This window comes from Colobus angolensis, unplaced genomic scaffold (genome assembly GCF_000951035.1).
Source record: "Colobus angolensis palliatus isolate OR3802 unplaced genomic scaffold, Cang.pa_1.0 Scaffold19, whole genome shotgun sequence".
NCBI classification, from domain to species: domain Eukaryota; kingdom Metazoa; phylum Chordata; class Mammalia; order Primates; family Cercopithecidae; genus Colobus; species Colobus angolensis.
In genome coordinates this window covers 12,816,199-12,831,024 of record NW_012115043.1, presented here as the reverse complement: position 1 = coordinate 12,831,024, position 14,826 = coordinate 12,816,199, and the positions used below count along the sequence as shown (strand labels likewise).

Genomic DNA, 14,826 nt, shown 5'->3' with positions numbered 1-14,826 from the left:
TTTTGAGACGGAGTCTCCCTCTTATCAACCAGGCTGGAGTGCAGTGGTACGATCTTGGCTCACTGCAACCTCCGCCTCCTGGGTTCAAGTGATTTTCCTGCCTCAGCCTCCCAAGTAGCTGGGACTACAGGCATGTGCCACTATGCCCAGTTAATTTTTTTTATTTTTAGTACAGACGGGGTTTCACCATATTAGCCAGGACAGTCTCAATCTCCTGACCTCGTAATCCGCCCGCCTCAGCCTCCCAAAGTGCTCAGATTACAGGCCTGAGCCACCGTATCCAGCCTAATTTTTGTATTTTTAGTAGAGATGGGGTTTCACCATGTTGACTAGGCTAATCTCGAAATCCTGGCCTCAGGTGATCTGCCCGCCTCGGCCTCCCAAAGTGCTGGGATTATAGGCGTGAGCCAGCGTGTCCAGCTTTTAATAACTTTTAAAAGAAAAACTAATCAGAAGTACACTGTTTAAAGTCAGGCGATGTGAAGCTTGTTGTGAAATTACCACATACAAAGCCTTAGAGCAGTGGTTCTCAAACTTGAGCATGCATCAGAATCCCCTGGAGGGCTTGTTAAAATAAGACACAGATTTTGATTCAGAAGGTCTGGAATGAGGCTTTAGAATGTGCAGCTCTAACAAGGTACCTGGTGAAATTAATGCTGTTGGTACAGAGAGAACACTAAGCATTGCTGCCTTTATAGATTGACAACCTCTTAGTGAAAAAAGACTAAAAAAGTTGAAACGTAAGTAGAACTTCAAACGGCTTATTTATAATGCAATTTTAGATTCATATAAAAGCATGCACTTCTTAAAATGTCACATATTTTACAGTGTGCTCAAAAGTACATTTGGATAATAATTTCTTTTTTCAAAATATTTATCTCTTTCTTTTTTAAACTTGTGTGTGTGTGTGAGACTGTCTCACTCTGTCACCCAGGCTGAAGTGCAGTGGTGTGATCTCGGCTCCTGCAACCTCTGCCTCCCAGGCTCGAGTTGATCCTCCCACCTCGGCCTCTCGAGTAGCTGGAACTACAGGTGTGTGCCACCACACCTGGCTAATTTTTTTGGGTATTTTCTGGTAGAGACAGGGTTTCACCATCTTGCCCAGGCTGGTCTCGAACCCCTGAGCCCAGGCGCTCTACCTGCCTTGGCCCCCTCAACGTGCTGGGATTACAGACATGAGCTACCATGCCTGGCCAACAATAATAATTTCTATGAAATCATTTTATTAATAAGTGATATTTGGACTAAGTTAAAGTGTGCCAATTAGGGAATGACCAATTATTTTACAACTAGGGTAACATGAAAGAAACTAAAAATACTAAAAAGCTCGACCATAAGCTAAGAAGTAAAATGGTCTAGGACAAGTAAATCATCAACTCACAGCAATGTAAATTCTATCACTATCTAAGTCCACTATACTGTGCTCTAAGAATTCCTCTTTATTTTTTCTGAGACAGACTCTCACTCCATCAACCCAGGCTGGAGTGCAGTGGTGCAATCTCAGCTCTCTGCAAACCTCCACCTCCCGGGTTCCAGGGATTCCTATGCCTCAGCCTTCCCAGTATGCGCCACCACACCTGGCTAATTTTTTTGTTTGTTTTATTTTGTTGAGACTGAGTGTCACTCTGTCACCCAGGATGGAATGCAGTGGTACAATCTCAACTCACTGCACCTCTGACTTCCTGGTTCAAGTGATTCTCCTGCCTCAGCCTCCCGAGTAGCTGGGATTACAGGTGCGTACCATTATGCCCAGCTAATTTTTGTATTTTTAGTAGAGGTGGGGTTTCACATTGTTGGCCGAGATGGTCTTGATCTCCTGACCTCATGATCCGCCTGCCTCGGCCTCCCAAAGTGCTGGGATTACAGGCATGAGCCACCGCGCCCAGCCAATTTTTGTATTTTTAGTAGAGACAGGATTTCACCATGTTGGCCAGGCTGGTCTTGAACTCCTGGCCTCAAGTGATCCTTTCGCCTTAGCCTCCCAAAGTACTGAGATTACAGGCAGGAGCCACTGCACCCAGCCTGTAAGAATGTCTTCATAAATTGTTTTACTAGAATATACTTTTAAGCATTATGTGTTCAATTTGCAGTATTTGGAAAGGAAAGAAAAACACTTTAACTTGGGTGGAATGGTAGAGACAGCAAGGGAAGAATCAGTTATGCTTAAATTATGGATAAATCTTTTTCTTTCAAACTGTCTTTTAGTTTAGTAATTTTTCTTGAAGCAATAAACTGAGACACCCCAGCTTGTATTTAAAGCAGACTAAATGAACTTAAGAATACAACACATGGCCAGGCACGGTGGCTCGCGCCTGTAATCTCAGCACTTTAGGAGGCTGAGGCAGGAGGTTCGCTTGAGGTCACGAGTTTGAGACCAGTCTGGGCAACCTAGTAAAACCCTGTCTCTATTTTAGAAAAATATATATTTAAAAAAAAAATTTTTTTTTTTTAAATGCAGTTTGACTCTCCTTATCTACCTCAGATGCGAAGAGCACACCATTTCCAAGTTATTATTTTAGAGATGTAAAACTGAAAGGAAGCTTCAAGAAAAAAAATGTCCAAATTATTGGCTATTTTAAAAAGTAAAATTTTTAAAATACTATGATGTTAAAAAAAACAACTTTGTTCTATTGTAGTTCCTGTCAGTTATAATGTTATTTCTAGTTGCTAAAGTAACTAGTAAGGTTTGTCTTACTTGCTGGAGAATTTTTAGGTTTTTATCTTAATAATTCGGCATGTCTTCTGAAGGGTTTCATAATTTAAAGAGAGACTTTATGACATATACTTAAATGCCGGTAGGGAAATGGCCTGACCCACTTCTAGAAAACAAAACTGATTACAGTGTGGGTGGAGCACAAAAACAACTTGGGTAAAGTAGAAAAGATGAACCACACCTAAATGCCTGTTGATTTTACTGCACAGTATGTGCAGCAAGCCTAGCACTAACCATAAGTCCTAAATAAGTCCAAAATACTTGCAATAAGGAAACAAACCAAGAAATATAATGGGAAATTTTCCCTGTCTAAATGGTATGTATGCACAGACATGATATGCAACTATTTGAAAACAATCCCCCCCATTGAAAACAGATTTTTTTTCCAAATGAGGAAAAAAGCAAGTAAGTAAATGTAAAACATTTATTTATTAAATGTAAAGCATATTTTAAAATTAACCACTCAAGTTTGTATTTTTTTTTTTTGAGACGGAGTCTCGCTCTGTCGCCCGGGCTGGAGTGCAGTGGCCGGATCTCAGCTCACTGCAAGCTCCGCCTCCCGGGTTTATGCCATTCTCCTGCCTCAGCCTCCCGAGCAGCTGGAACTACAGGCGCCCGCCACCTCGCCCGGCTAGTTTTTTTTTTTTGTATTTTTTAGTAGAGACGGGGTTTCACAGTGTTAGCCAGGATGGTCTCGATCTCCTGACCTCGTGATCTGCCCGTCTCGGCCTCCCAAAGTGCTGGGATTACAGGCTTGAGCCACCGCGCCCGGCTCAAGTTTGTATTAAAAAAATATTTAACATATGAAGATGAAGCAAATGTCTACAAACTCATGTTGTTTATCTCACAGGGGGATCTGCAATCCTTAGTCAAATGCTAAAAGACATAAAGTTCCTTTATTTTCATTTCATCCTAGGAGCAGCAATGACTGCTAAGAGACAAAGACAAGCCTAGGACTTATTTTTCAGTGAACCAAGTATTTACTACATATCCAATTCTACTACTTCCCATAGATTATCTTATGATATATGTACATGTATAGGCCAAGTAAGAAGACTTCCTTTCCTCTGGCTTGACATGTAAACACTGTATTCGGACTGAACAAATCTTCATGATAACTTTAAACCACTACTTACCTATCTGGGAATATGCTAAACATCAAGGGAAGTACAAAATGCTTGGCACATAAGTACTCAAAAATACCTGTTGAATGAATGTACTAAATGAATGTAATGTAAGACTGCTGTTTTTAGCTGGAAAGACTGAACTAACTGCTTGATTTTCATGTATCTGAAGCGCTTAACTTTGGCACTATGTTAAGTACAATAGAACTCAGAAAACATTTGCTAGTGTGGAGTTATTTAGTGAAAAGAATATCAGACTAGGCATCATGACACCTAGGTGTTTACCCTGTGGTTATCACTGAAACAGTTTTACTCTGTGGTATGTCATCTGTCTGGATGAATTTACCTATAAAGTGGAGTTGACATGTAAACCATGTAAGATATATCAAGGATTGAGTAAGGTAATGGATATAAAAAGTTCTCTGTGAATAGTAAAGCACTACATATAAGAGAGAGATGAAAGAAAGCTTTGTGGAGATAAGAGGTGAATCTGGCTATGAGAGGTATATAGTTTTCATATGACAAAAAAAGGTAAGATTTTTCAGGTTAGTGAAACATTAGGGGCAAGGGCAAATAGAAAAAGGAATACACATAATATTAAAGACTGAAGAGGTTCTTGAAACTAGAGGAAATTTTTAAGAATAAAAGCATATTAAAGCCAGGCATAATGGCTCACACCTGTAATCCGAACACTTTGGGAGGCTGAGATGGGTGGACTGCGTGGGCTCAGGAGTTCGAGACCAGACTGGGCAACAAGACGAACCCCCATCTCTACAAAAAATACAAAAGTCAGATGGGTGTGGTAGTGCACGCCTGTAGTCCCAGCTACTGGGGAGACTGAGGTGCGGTGATCACTTGAGCCTGGGAGGTCAAGGCTGCAGTGAGGGGAGATTGCGTCACCGCACTCCAGCCTGGGTGACCGAGCAAGACCCGGTCTCAAAAAAAAAAAAAAAAAAAAAAAATTAAAGCATTAGCAAACAAGATTTTAGAGAAAAAGCTCCAGAAATTTCTCAAGTAAGTAGTATGTTCAAGCTAGTAAAACAACACTACAAATGAGCACTAATTGCACATATACTACATCAGAATCTATGATTAATCCCTGTATCAACTGAGTAGGAATTATAATATTCATTTTATAGACATATAAATTGACTAATAGAGAACCTGCCACAATCACAATATTGTAATTAACTAATAGAAGTAGACTCTGAACCAAAGCCCACCTGGTATAGAGGCTAATGCCTAAAGATTTCAGCTTCAAGTCAAAGCCTGAGGACTGGCTCTTGAAATAGACAAATCCCTATATAAATATGCTGCACATATGTGTGTGTATATACATATATATATATAATTTCTTTTTCTTTTCTTTTTTTTTTTTTTTGAGACAGAGTCTGCTGTTGCTCATGATGGAGTGCAGTGGCACAATCACGGGTCACTGCAGCCTCAACCTCCTGGGCTCAAGCAATCCTTCCACTTCAATCTACCTCCTGAGTAGCTAGGACCACACGTGTGCGCCAACACACCCAGCTAACTTTTGTATTTTTTGTAGAGATGGGGGTTTGCCTTGTTTCCCAAGCTGGTCTCAAACTCTTGAGCTCAAGTGATCAGCCCGCCTAAGTTTCCCAAAGAACTGAGATTACAGGCATGAGCCACTGCATCCAACCAGATTAAATTTTCTAATTTTTTTTGAGATAGGGTCTTGCTCTATTGACCGGGTTGGAGTATAGTGGCCTGATCTTGGCTCACTGCAGCCTTGACCTCCTGCAGTCAAGTCATCTTCCAGCCTCAGCCTCCTGAGTAGCTGGGACTACAGGCATGGACCACCACACCCGGCTATTTTAATTTTTTTTTTTTTTTTTTGTAGAGACAAAGTCTTACTATGTTGCCCAGGCTGGTCTTGAACTCCTAGCCTTAAGCAATCCTTCCATCTCAACCTTCCAAAGTGCTGTGATTACAGGCATGAGCCACCACAGCCCGCCCAGACTAAACTTTCAAAAGCAATACCTAAATGCTGAAAATAAATGAAACAAATCAACCTAGATATGTATCAGTGGGTGATACAACCATACAGAATGGAAAGAACTTAAAACACGGTGATTTGTTCATCCCCAGAGGGAAACATCCTTGCGAAAAATATGTCTAAAAAAATCTTAAATTACTTTCAGTAACTGCATTGGTGGTAGTGTTGGTATAATCATTCTAAAGTTGTTGTATGTGTACCGTAAGATAAAGTAAATGGTTATCTTGGAAATATCATATGAATTGAAGGTCTATTTTATCTTAAAAGTAAAAATAAACAAAACCAAAGAAAACAACTCCAACATTTTCTCTAGCATTGTACATTGAAAAGACCTAGAAACAATGAACAACTCAGTAGCAGTGAACACCTCCACCACCTAGATTGTTGTCTTGAAATACCATTTACCACTATAAAGAAGAAATGCCTAATTATAGTTTTAGAGCAGGAAATGGCACATCTTTACATACCATCAAGCAAGGAATCAATCAAAGTCTACTAGGATCGTGCTGAAAGGACTCAAGAGCCAACTTGATGAGGCTCTCACTATATGGAACAATGTAAGCACTAAGGATAGTAACTGTGATGGACCAAAATACATTACATATATACAAATCCATGAATTCAAAATGAATCTAAAGAGGAAAAAAGGAAAAATTAAGAACTGGCCACTGTCAGAGATGCCAGTGAACCAGCTCAATATTTTGAAAATTCGTAAATAAAAAGGAAAGAATCAAACATATATCCTGGCTTTCCTGTGTAAATGATACCACAGGGTAACCAAATAGTAAATAAGGGAAAGTTTCTCTTTCTAGAAACATTCCAACATATAAAGAAGAAATGATAGAATTAGAATAGCATCCCTTTGCAACCCCTAATTGGGTATGAATCATCAATGATTGTTACCATCACAAAAAGACAACCAGATAGTATGTGCATCCAAATAGAAGAATACAGTACTATACCTATGAGGTGGCTGTGTGTGTGCTGGGGTGGGGTGTTAACGCTGAATCTGAGAGCAAGCCTCTAGATGCTACAACCAACTTAACAATTTACAAAACATACAATAAACAAAGGAACATGCTGACCACCACAAGAATGTAATCAGCAAAATCCAGGCCTTGGAAGCTCTAGAGCAATGACTGGCAAACTACATGAGATGCCTGTTTTTGCTAACCCTTGCTCTGTGGGATAAGCAAGTTGCTTTTTTCAACAAATAAAATAGTAAGAGGAAAACAGATGGAAGGGAAAACTTCCTAAAACATTTCAATCAATCACAACATACAGATCTTACTGGTATCTGGATTTAAACAAGACATAATGAAAAAAAAAAAACCTACAGAAAACTGAACATTTGAATCCTAACTGTATATTTCATAATATTAAAATTTTTATTTTAGGAGTGCTAATATAAAAAATAAGAGTTCTCTTTTAGAGATACATACTGAAATTTTTCAAGGGAAATACGTCTGGATTTGTTTCAAAATAATGCAGAAGGGAGAAAGTAAACAGAAGCATAGAGGAAAATAAGACTGGCCATTAACTGAAAACAGGATACACTATGCAGTATCCCTGAATGCACATAGTAATAGACTCGGTAAGCATATTTAGATACATTAGATCATATGGAACCTAGATACATTTGTTTCTAGATGTTCCATTAGACATTATTGAGAAAGAGGAAAAAGGTCATTTTAAAGAAAACTTCTCTAAAAATGTAACCTCATCTTTTGATACAATATGGCAAATCTTGCTCCCCGATAAGAAATACATAACTGTTCTTCCTTCAGATATATTTCCATCCATTTAAAAAATGTTTGTAATGAAATTTATTATTTAAGTGGGTATCCTTAGATATGATGCCTTCATACAACTCACACAGTGGACAACTATAGGCGTGGTCCTTGACAGAAGCTAATATCCAGCTGCCAAATAATATAAAGACCTCAACTTCCCCTTTTTGCAAATCAGTAATCTAGAAAAGGTACTCTCTCGATTTAAGAGTTAATTTTCCTCATAGATTCTTTTTTTTTTTTCAAGACAAGTCTCGGTCTGTTGCCCAGGCTGGAGTGCAGTGGCACGATCTCGGCTCACTGCAACCTCTGCCTCCCAGGTTCAAGCCATTCTCCTGCCTCAGCCTCCCAAGTAACTGGGACTACAGGAGTCCAACACCAGGCCTGGCTAATTTTTTGTATTTTTACTAGAGACCAGGTTTCACCATATTGGTCAGGCTGGTCTCAAACTCCTGACCTTGTGATCCACCTGCCTTGGCCTCCCAGAGTGCTGGGATTACAGGCATGAGTCAAAGCGCCCAGCCCCTCAGAGATTCTTTATCACTAGGAAATCAATGTACTTAGGGACAGCCTTACAGACTTTCACCATTCTAATATTTCCTTTCTGAATATTCCAAATGATCAGCAACATTTCTCCCAGAAATGCAATTTTTCTGAAAAATGCAACTTCTCCTCCACTGCAACACACAGAGAGGCAATATATAGCCTCAGAAGCATTTGTGACTCACTAGCATTTCAAAGGCAAGAGCACTGCAGGAAAGAAAGCATGCAGGGGCTGTCAACTAAGTAGTCCATGAACACAAGGCCCAAGTACTCTTCTAGGAAATACTACCCAGAGGAAATAACTGACCTGATGACTATTTTTTCTGAATCTAGTAAACAAAGGAACCCATATCTCTATTTGAAAGTACACCATTTAAAGAGGACACGATCCTCTCCTACTTGGATAACTGTGGTAATTCTAGAGCTAATATATGCCAATGGGCGCTGACTCCCTTCGCTGGGGATGTGTGCATTTATTTATCAGATGAAAACCAACTCGGATCAAAACCACCAAACCCTCTCTGGTTTTTATAAGATTAAAAATAAAAATGAAATTAAGAGGACACAAAAACAAAGGGTTCTTTAGTTACAGATATGAGAAAAAGACAAAGGATAATTTTTTATGCAGAAATTGCTCTACAGATGTCTGCTTATAACATCTGTAAGTCACTTTAAAAAGTCCACTGTGTGTATCACATTAGCAGCAACGCGTTATTACACACTGAAGTGCAGTCATTTGCAATACACACATATCCCCCAAGTACATTTCTAGAAATTTTTAATCATTTTTAGACTATGCCTGTTACAGGAGTGTTAAATTAACAAAATTTTAAATAAAGCTTTGAAAAGGATATTAGTACTTTTAAATGACTTATATCAAGTGACAAGAAAAAAATCAAGAAGAATGGAGACTTCTCAAAAGACTAGTGACCAGAGTTAGGTTTTACAGAAAGGATGGACTTTTTTCTAAAATTCTGAAAATGATAGGAAACTCGTAATAACTCCAATTATCTTTCTGGCAACAGAAATTTCAGCTGCCAATCTTTTTTTGTCTGTTTGTTTTTGTTTTTTTTTCGAGACAGAGTCTCACTCTGTCGCCCAGGCTGGAGTGCAGTGGTGCGATCTCGGCTCACTGCAAGCTCCGCCTCCCGGGTTCGCGCCATTCTCCTGCTTCAGCCACCTGAGTAGCTGGGACTACAGGTGCCCACAACCACGCCCAGCTAATTTTTTGTATTTTTAGTAGAGACAGGGTTTCACTGTGTTAGCCAGGATGGTCTCGATCTCCTGACCTCGTAATCCACCCGCCTCGGCCTTGCCAATAGTTTTAAGTACTTTGTGTATGTCACGTAAATAACTCAGTATTAAATGTAAGACAGTTACATGAATTAAAGAATTATTAAGTCAAAATAAGATTCCTTTTCCAAGCCCTTCCACCCACAATATCAAATTCATAGGACTAAATGTAAACTTACTTGGGCTGTTAGAAAGGTATCATCTTCACCTTCTTGAGCTTCAATTTCCTATGTAAAAGGGTATACAATAGCTTTGCTTTACAAAATATCTGGGTAACATGAGAATGCTTTTATGCTTATACCTGATTATCATTTGCCTTGTTTTCTGTATAATGTCTATGATACCATGGGTATTAAATCAATGCTTAATATTCAGACTATATTTTATGCCAAAAAAAAATTAGCCATGTCGCTAGAGAATTAGAAACATTTCTCTTGAGACCCTCATTTATTAGGTAGGTAGAAGGGAAGTGTTTTAAGCATGAATACTAACAGCACTGACTCCTTAACCCACTGACTTTCTTAAAATTTACTAACATACTTCAAAGCAGGACAAATGGTCTATTTCAAAGAAAATATTTGGAAATATTATCTACTTTAAAATTAAACTTTTATAAGTAATTCTCCACCCTTGATATAACCAAAGTAATGTAAATTAAAGTAACCTTTTATACTTGCTAAGGTAGCAGAAAGGGGAAAAAACCCTACCACCAAGTAATGCTGGCAATGCCAGAATGAAATTGGTACTTTCATTCATCGTGGAGTAGGGAAAAAGCCTTAGAACTTAAAATGTCCAAAATTAAAGGAGTATATTAGAATTGTAGAAAGCAGTCTAATAAATTATGGGAAAATTATGAAATTATATGTTATATGAAAATATAGAATATCAACTTAACTCCATAACAACTATGTAAAAATATATATTATAAGAAATAAGCAAAAATTTAAAAGGTTGCCTAAGGTGGTAGGATTTTAGATGACTTATAAGTAGCTTTAGTAACACATCTTTTAAAAATTCTGAGACTTCCAAATTGAACTAGAAAAAAGTACTTTTTTATTATTTAAAACTTATCTGTGTCATGTTTTAAAAAAAACTGGCTAAAGACCTGACTTTCGATGTCCTCTTTTTCTATATCTTCTATTCCTTCTGCCTCTATTAATTCATGAGCTCTCTTGTTTTCTTCTGCAGAGAGTAACTCCTTGGAATGCACATTTTCTTCTTCATTTTCACCAAATTCTTCAGAGTCCTTTAGTTCATCATTTCCATCTTGCTCATGTGCCTCTTGATTCTCCAATTCACAGTCCTTTTAATGGTAAGAAAATTTGGTACAACTAGAGGCAAAGTAGCGTGGGCTATCCACCAAATGTTTTTGGTAATTTACACCTTTAAATGTGTCAAATTTGATCATATTTTAATATTCCCAAAGTTCAATCATTTTACCTTATATATTAACTGTGTCTTCAAAAATAGGTCTAATACCACGATCGTCAAACACCAATCTGAGTTCTCAAATTTCTCACACTAAAATGCACACTAATTGAATTGCTACTAGAGATGCTCTAAATTCCAGTTATTTAATATTTACCAAGCCACCTCCTAGGAGCTGTCCAAAAAATATGGCTTGATTTCTCTGTGTGCCACACGTTGATTTAACTTCAAAGACTTTGGAAGTCTTATACATTAAAACAAAGTTTACTTCTAATAATAAAGAACACCCAACTGCTCCATCAATGCCTGTTCTTGAAAAATATGCAAATAACTAATTGAAATGTATTTGTTTTGAAATCTACCACTGTGCCAAATGTCAATTAGGAAGGGTAACACAGGTTGGGATTGGGTCTGTTTGTCCTTCAAAGTTTATGGATATATGGTACTTCAGTGAAGACAAAATCAGCAATCTGCTCAATTTCCTCTGATTAAGTGCAGAGAAAGGGGTGAAAGCAATAAAGGTTCCTTCCTTTTTTCCTGTTCTTATGGTAAATCCAGCAGATTTAAGAAAAGGCTTCTGGGTTAAAAGGTAAAAGAGGCAGAGGCATGACGACTAATCATTCACAGCTAAACTGCGGTGAAGAAACTGAAATTTCTATCGAGAGGTGGGCACAGAAAAGAATATGATTGTTTTGGAATGTGGAGTGCTTGCAGAGCAGGGGATCTCTTGTTTGACCAAACGTACTACAGTATGAGTTGGGGAGCGTGAGGGGTTGAAAATGGAGTACATGGCTGTATTATGGCAGAAGTATAGGCGCAAGAAAGATCAAGCAAAGTTACCAAGGAAACTTCACCTATTCTGAGGTGCCAACGTTGACCAATCTCCTCACCTATTCACAGAAGCAATTTCTATACAATTCTGGTATTTAGGCAATAGGTGATATTTAGCAACTATTACTGTATAAATTCCAAAATTATCAACTGTGGGAGATGAGAAAAATACATTCACTTAATTTCTATCAAATACATCACATGTTAATACTTCCAAAAATAAACTGAAGATATCTTTAAACAGAATTTTTAACAAAGCTCCTAGGGCTGGGCGTGGTGGCTCATGCCTGTAATCCCAGCACTTTAGGAGGCCAAGACGGGCGGGTGGATCATGAGGTCAGGAGTTCAAGGCTGGCCTGGCCAACATGGTGAAATCCCGTCTCTACTAAAAATACAAAAATTAGCCGGGCCTGGTGGCGTATGCCTGTAATCCCAGCTACTCAGGAGGCTGAGGCAGGAGACTCTCTTGAACCAGGGAGGTGGAGGTTGCAGTGAGCCGAGATTACACCACTGCACTCCAGCCTGGGCAACAGGGCGAGACTCCATCTCAAAAAACCAAACAAAAAGTTCCCTTGTTATTCTAGATGTTATGACCAGGTTTATTTAACAATAACACAAAGGCATCCTTTGTGGCACATATAAGAGACAGTACTATTATTCTTCTGAATAGACGTATATATCTCCTTAGGACATTTCAAATGACTGTAACATTTTTATGTGAAGAGCTGAAAGAAACAAATTTGAAAAGTAAAAGATTTTTTACTGAGTCACAATGTTTTTACAGTTTATGGATAATGTTTGCTTAATCATACACTTACTGGTGAAGACAACTGTAGAAAAATAGGAAGAAAGGAACAAACCTGATGGAAGATATATAATAAGGGTAACAGAATACCAAAACTTAAAGGCTCAAACACAAGGTGATTACACGCATGCAATCATCAATTTTCATGGATCCCTGGGCAAACAGTTCCTAAAATTATCTGCTTTCAGGGTTAACTCCTTAACAAAACACCTTTTGGGGGTGGGGCTGTGTGTGTGTGTGTGTCTGTGTGTGTGTGCAGTGTGGAGAGTGAAGAGAGCTAGGAGGCAGGAGAGATGGGTGGGTAAATGAACATGAGCTGACTCTATGGTAAAACACACAAACATCAAGAGACATGATGACAATATGGACTAGTTTTACCCAGAAAACAGAATATATGGGGGCACAAATGTACATAATTCAAGAGAAACTATACTCATGAAATAATTCCTGCAAATACCACAACACTTAAGAACTAATAAGCAGATCACTTTTCATTAAAATAATAATAATAAAAAATTTTAAACCCTAACTACAATTACAAACAGCTTGTTCTATAGCTGTAGTATACAGAATTGCCACAACCCCAATTAAAATTACATCCATAATTTTTCTGGCCAGCCAGTTTTGAAATACACTCATTTTTGGCCCCAAAAGGCCTCGCTTATTCATCTTTAAATGGCAAAACAAACTTCTTAATTTGATCTCTCTCTCTCTCTTTTTTTTTTGAGACGGAGTCTTGCTCTGTTGCCCAGGCTGGAGTGCACTGGCACCATCTTGGCTCACTGCACCCTCCACCTCCTGGGTTCAAGCAATTCTCCTGCCTCAGCCTCTCAAGTAGTTGGGATTACAGGCACACGCCACCACACCCGGCTAATTTCTGTATTTTTAGTAGAGATGGAGTTTTACTATGTTGGCCAGGCTGGTCTCGAACTCCTGACCTCAAGTGACACACCCACCTAGACCTCCCAAAGTGCTGGGATTACAGGCATGAGCCACGGCGCCTGGCCCTTAATTTGATCTTTATCAAGTAGTAACACCTCAGCAATTTTCTCTGTGTATTTTGAGGTCTACATTACTCTAAGTTCTGTAAATTATATACAAAAGCTAAATGCAATGGCAGATAAAAAACAAATTACCAATATCCTTCCCTGTGATATCTTGTCCAGGAACTAACATATATATCTATTATCTTGTAGCTATTTCCCTGGCCAGCTTTCTACCTAAAGGCCTGGACAGATTATTATTTTTAGCTTTTGTATCTCATTTAATTAAAGTTATTTACTATATTTCTCAATTATGAGAGTTAATAAGATTGACAATATTATACATTGTCAGTATTATATAGGTCTTTATCTTTAACCTACATACTTCAGTGACCATTCTTCAATACAATGCACAAAATTCATGATGCAAAATACTAGGCTTAAAATAAACATCTTAACCTGAGTAATTAACACTCTACCTTGATAAAAGCATCATCTTCCACAGAAGCATCTCCACTCAACTCGTCTGCTTCATGTTTTTTACCTGTGAAAGAAGGAAAATGGGCTAACAACTGATATTTTATTACTTTAAGAACAAAAAATATTCAGAGTTTACCCTGCAATAGCACTCTCCCCTCCCAAACTATCTAACAAAGCTAATGCCAACTGCTTATAAACCACCTGGTCAGAGCTGTCCCAAACAAAAAAAGCTTTCTTATGTCATGCTGTTTGAAATACACTGTGCACATAATCCTACACATGAACCCATCAGCTTAACTGATTTGACATATATGGTGCATTTTTCTTTACACCAGTTGAATTTTCTATCCTCAGTTATCTGAGAAGTTGTGATACCTTTCAATGGCATTCTACTGACTATATACACACAGACAGACACCTGATAGCTAAGTACAAGATCTGTACCTCCCACAAAGCCTTTCCTATGTTCTTCTCTTCAACAAGCATTCTCTGAAATAAAAATTCTCACACTTTAATCTTCATCTTACAATCCATCAGGTGATTGATGACATAGTGCCTTGTACTCTGTCTCTAGTACGCCTTGCCTCTTCATAGAGAAGAAATTCCTTAAATACAGTGACTACTTTTATGCTAACTATTTATTTATACAAAAGCCTAAATATAAAGAGTGCTGGCCACTTAACATAATAACTGATTTAAGGCATGCAGAAATTACTGCAAAGTGAAAACTGTTAATAGCTTTCAGACAAACTACAGACCTTCTTTGCCCATCTTCAAAACTTTGCAAACTGGTAGTTAGAATTTTTTTTTTTTTTT

At 38.2% G+C, this 14,826-nt stretch overlaps 1 protein-coding gene across 2 annotated transcripts in view; it reads right to left on the bottom strand.

Annotated features, from left to right (window-relative positions):
* Positions 1 to 14,826, bottom strand: part of SLTM (SAFB-like, transcription modulator) — a 51,598-nt gene that overhangs the window by 24,483 nt on the left and 12,289 nt on the right. For both annotated transcript variants that reach the window (XM_011940500.1, XM_011940501.1), the window contains exons 2-4: positions 14,010 to 14,074; positions 10,589 to 10,786; positions 9,663 to 9,710 (exon numbers count right to left, since the gene is read on the bottom strand). The gene's annotated coding sequence lies outside the window, so the exon portion shown is untranslated. The remainder of the gene's footprint in view (positions 1 to 9,662; positions 9,711 to 10,588; positions 10,787 to 14,009; positions 14,075 to 14,826) is intronic.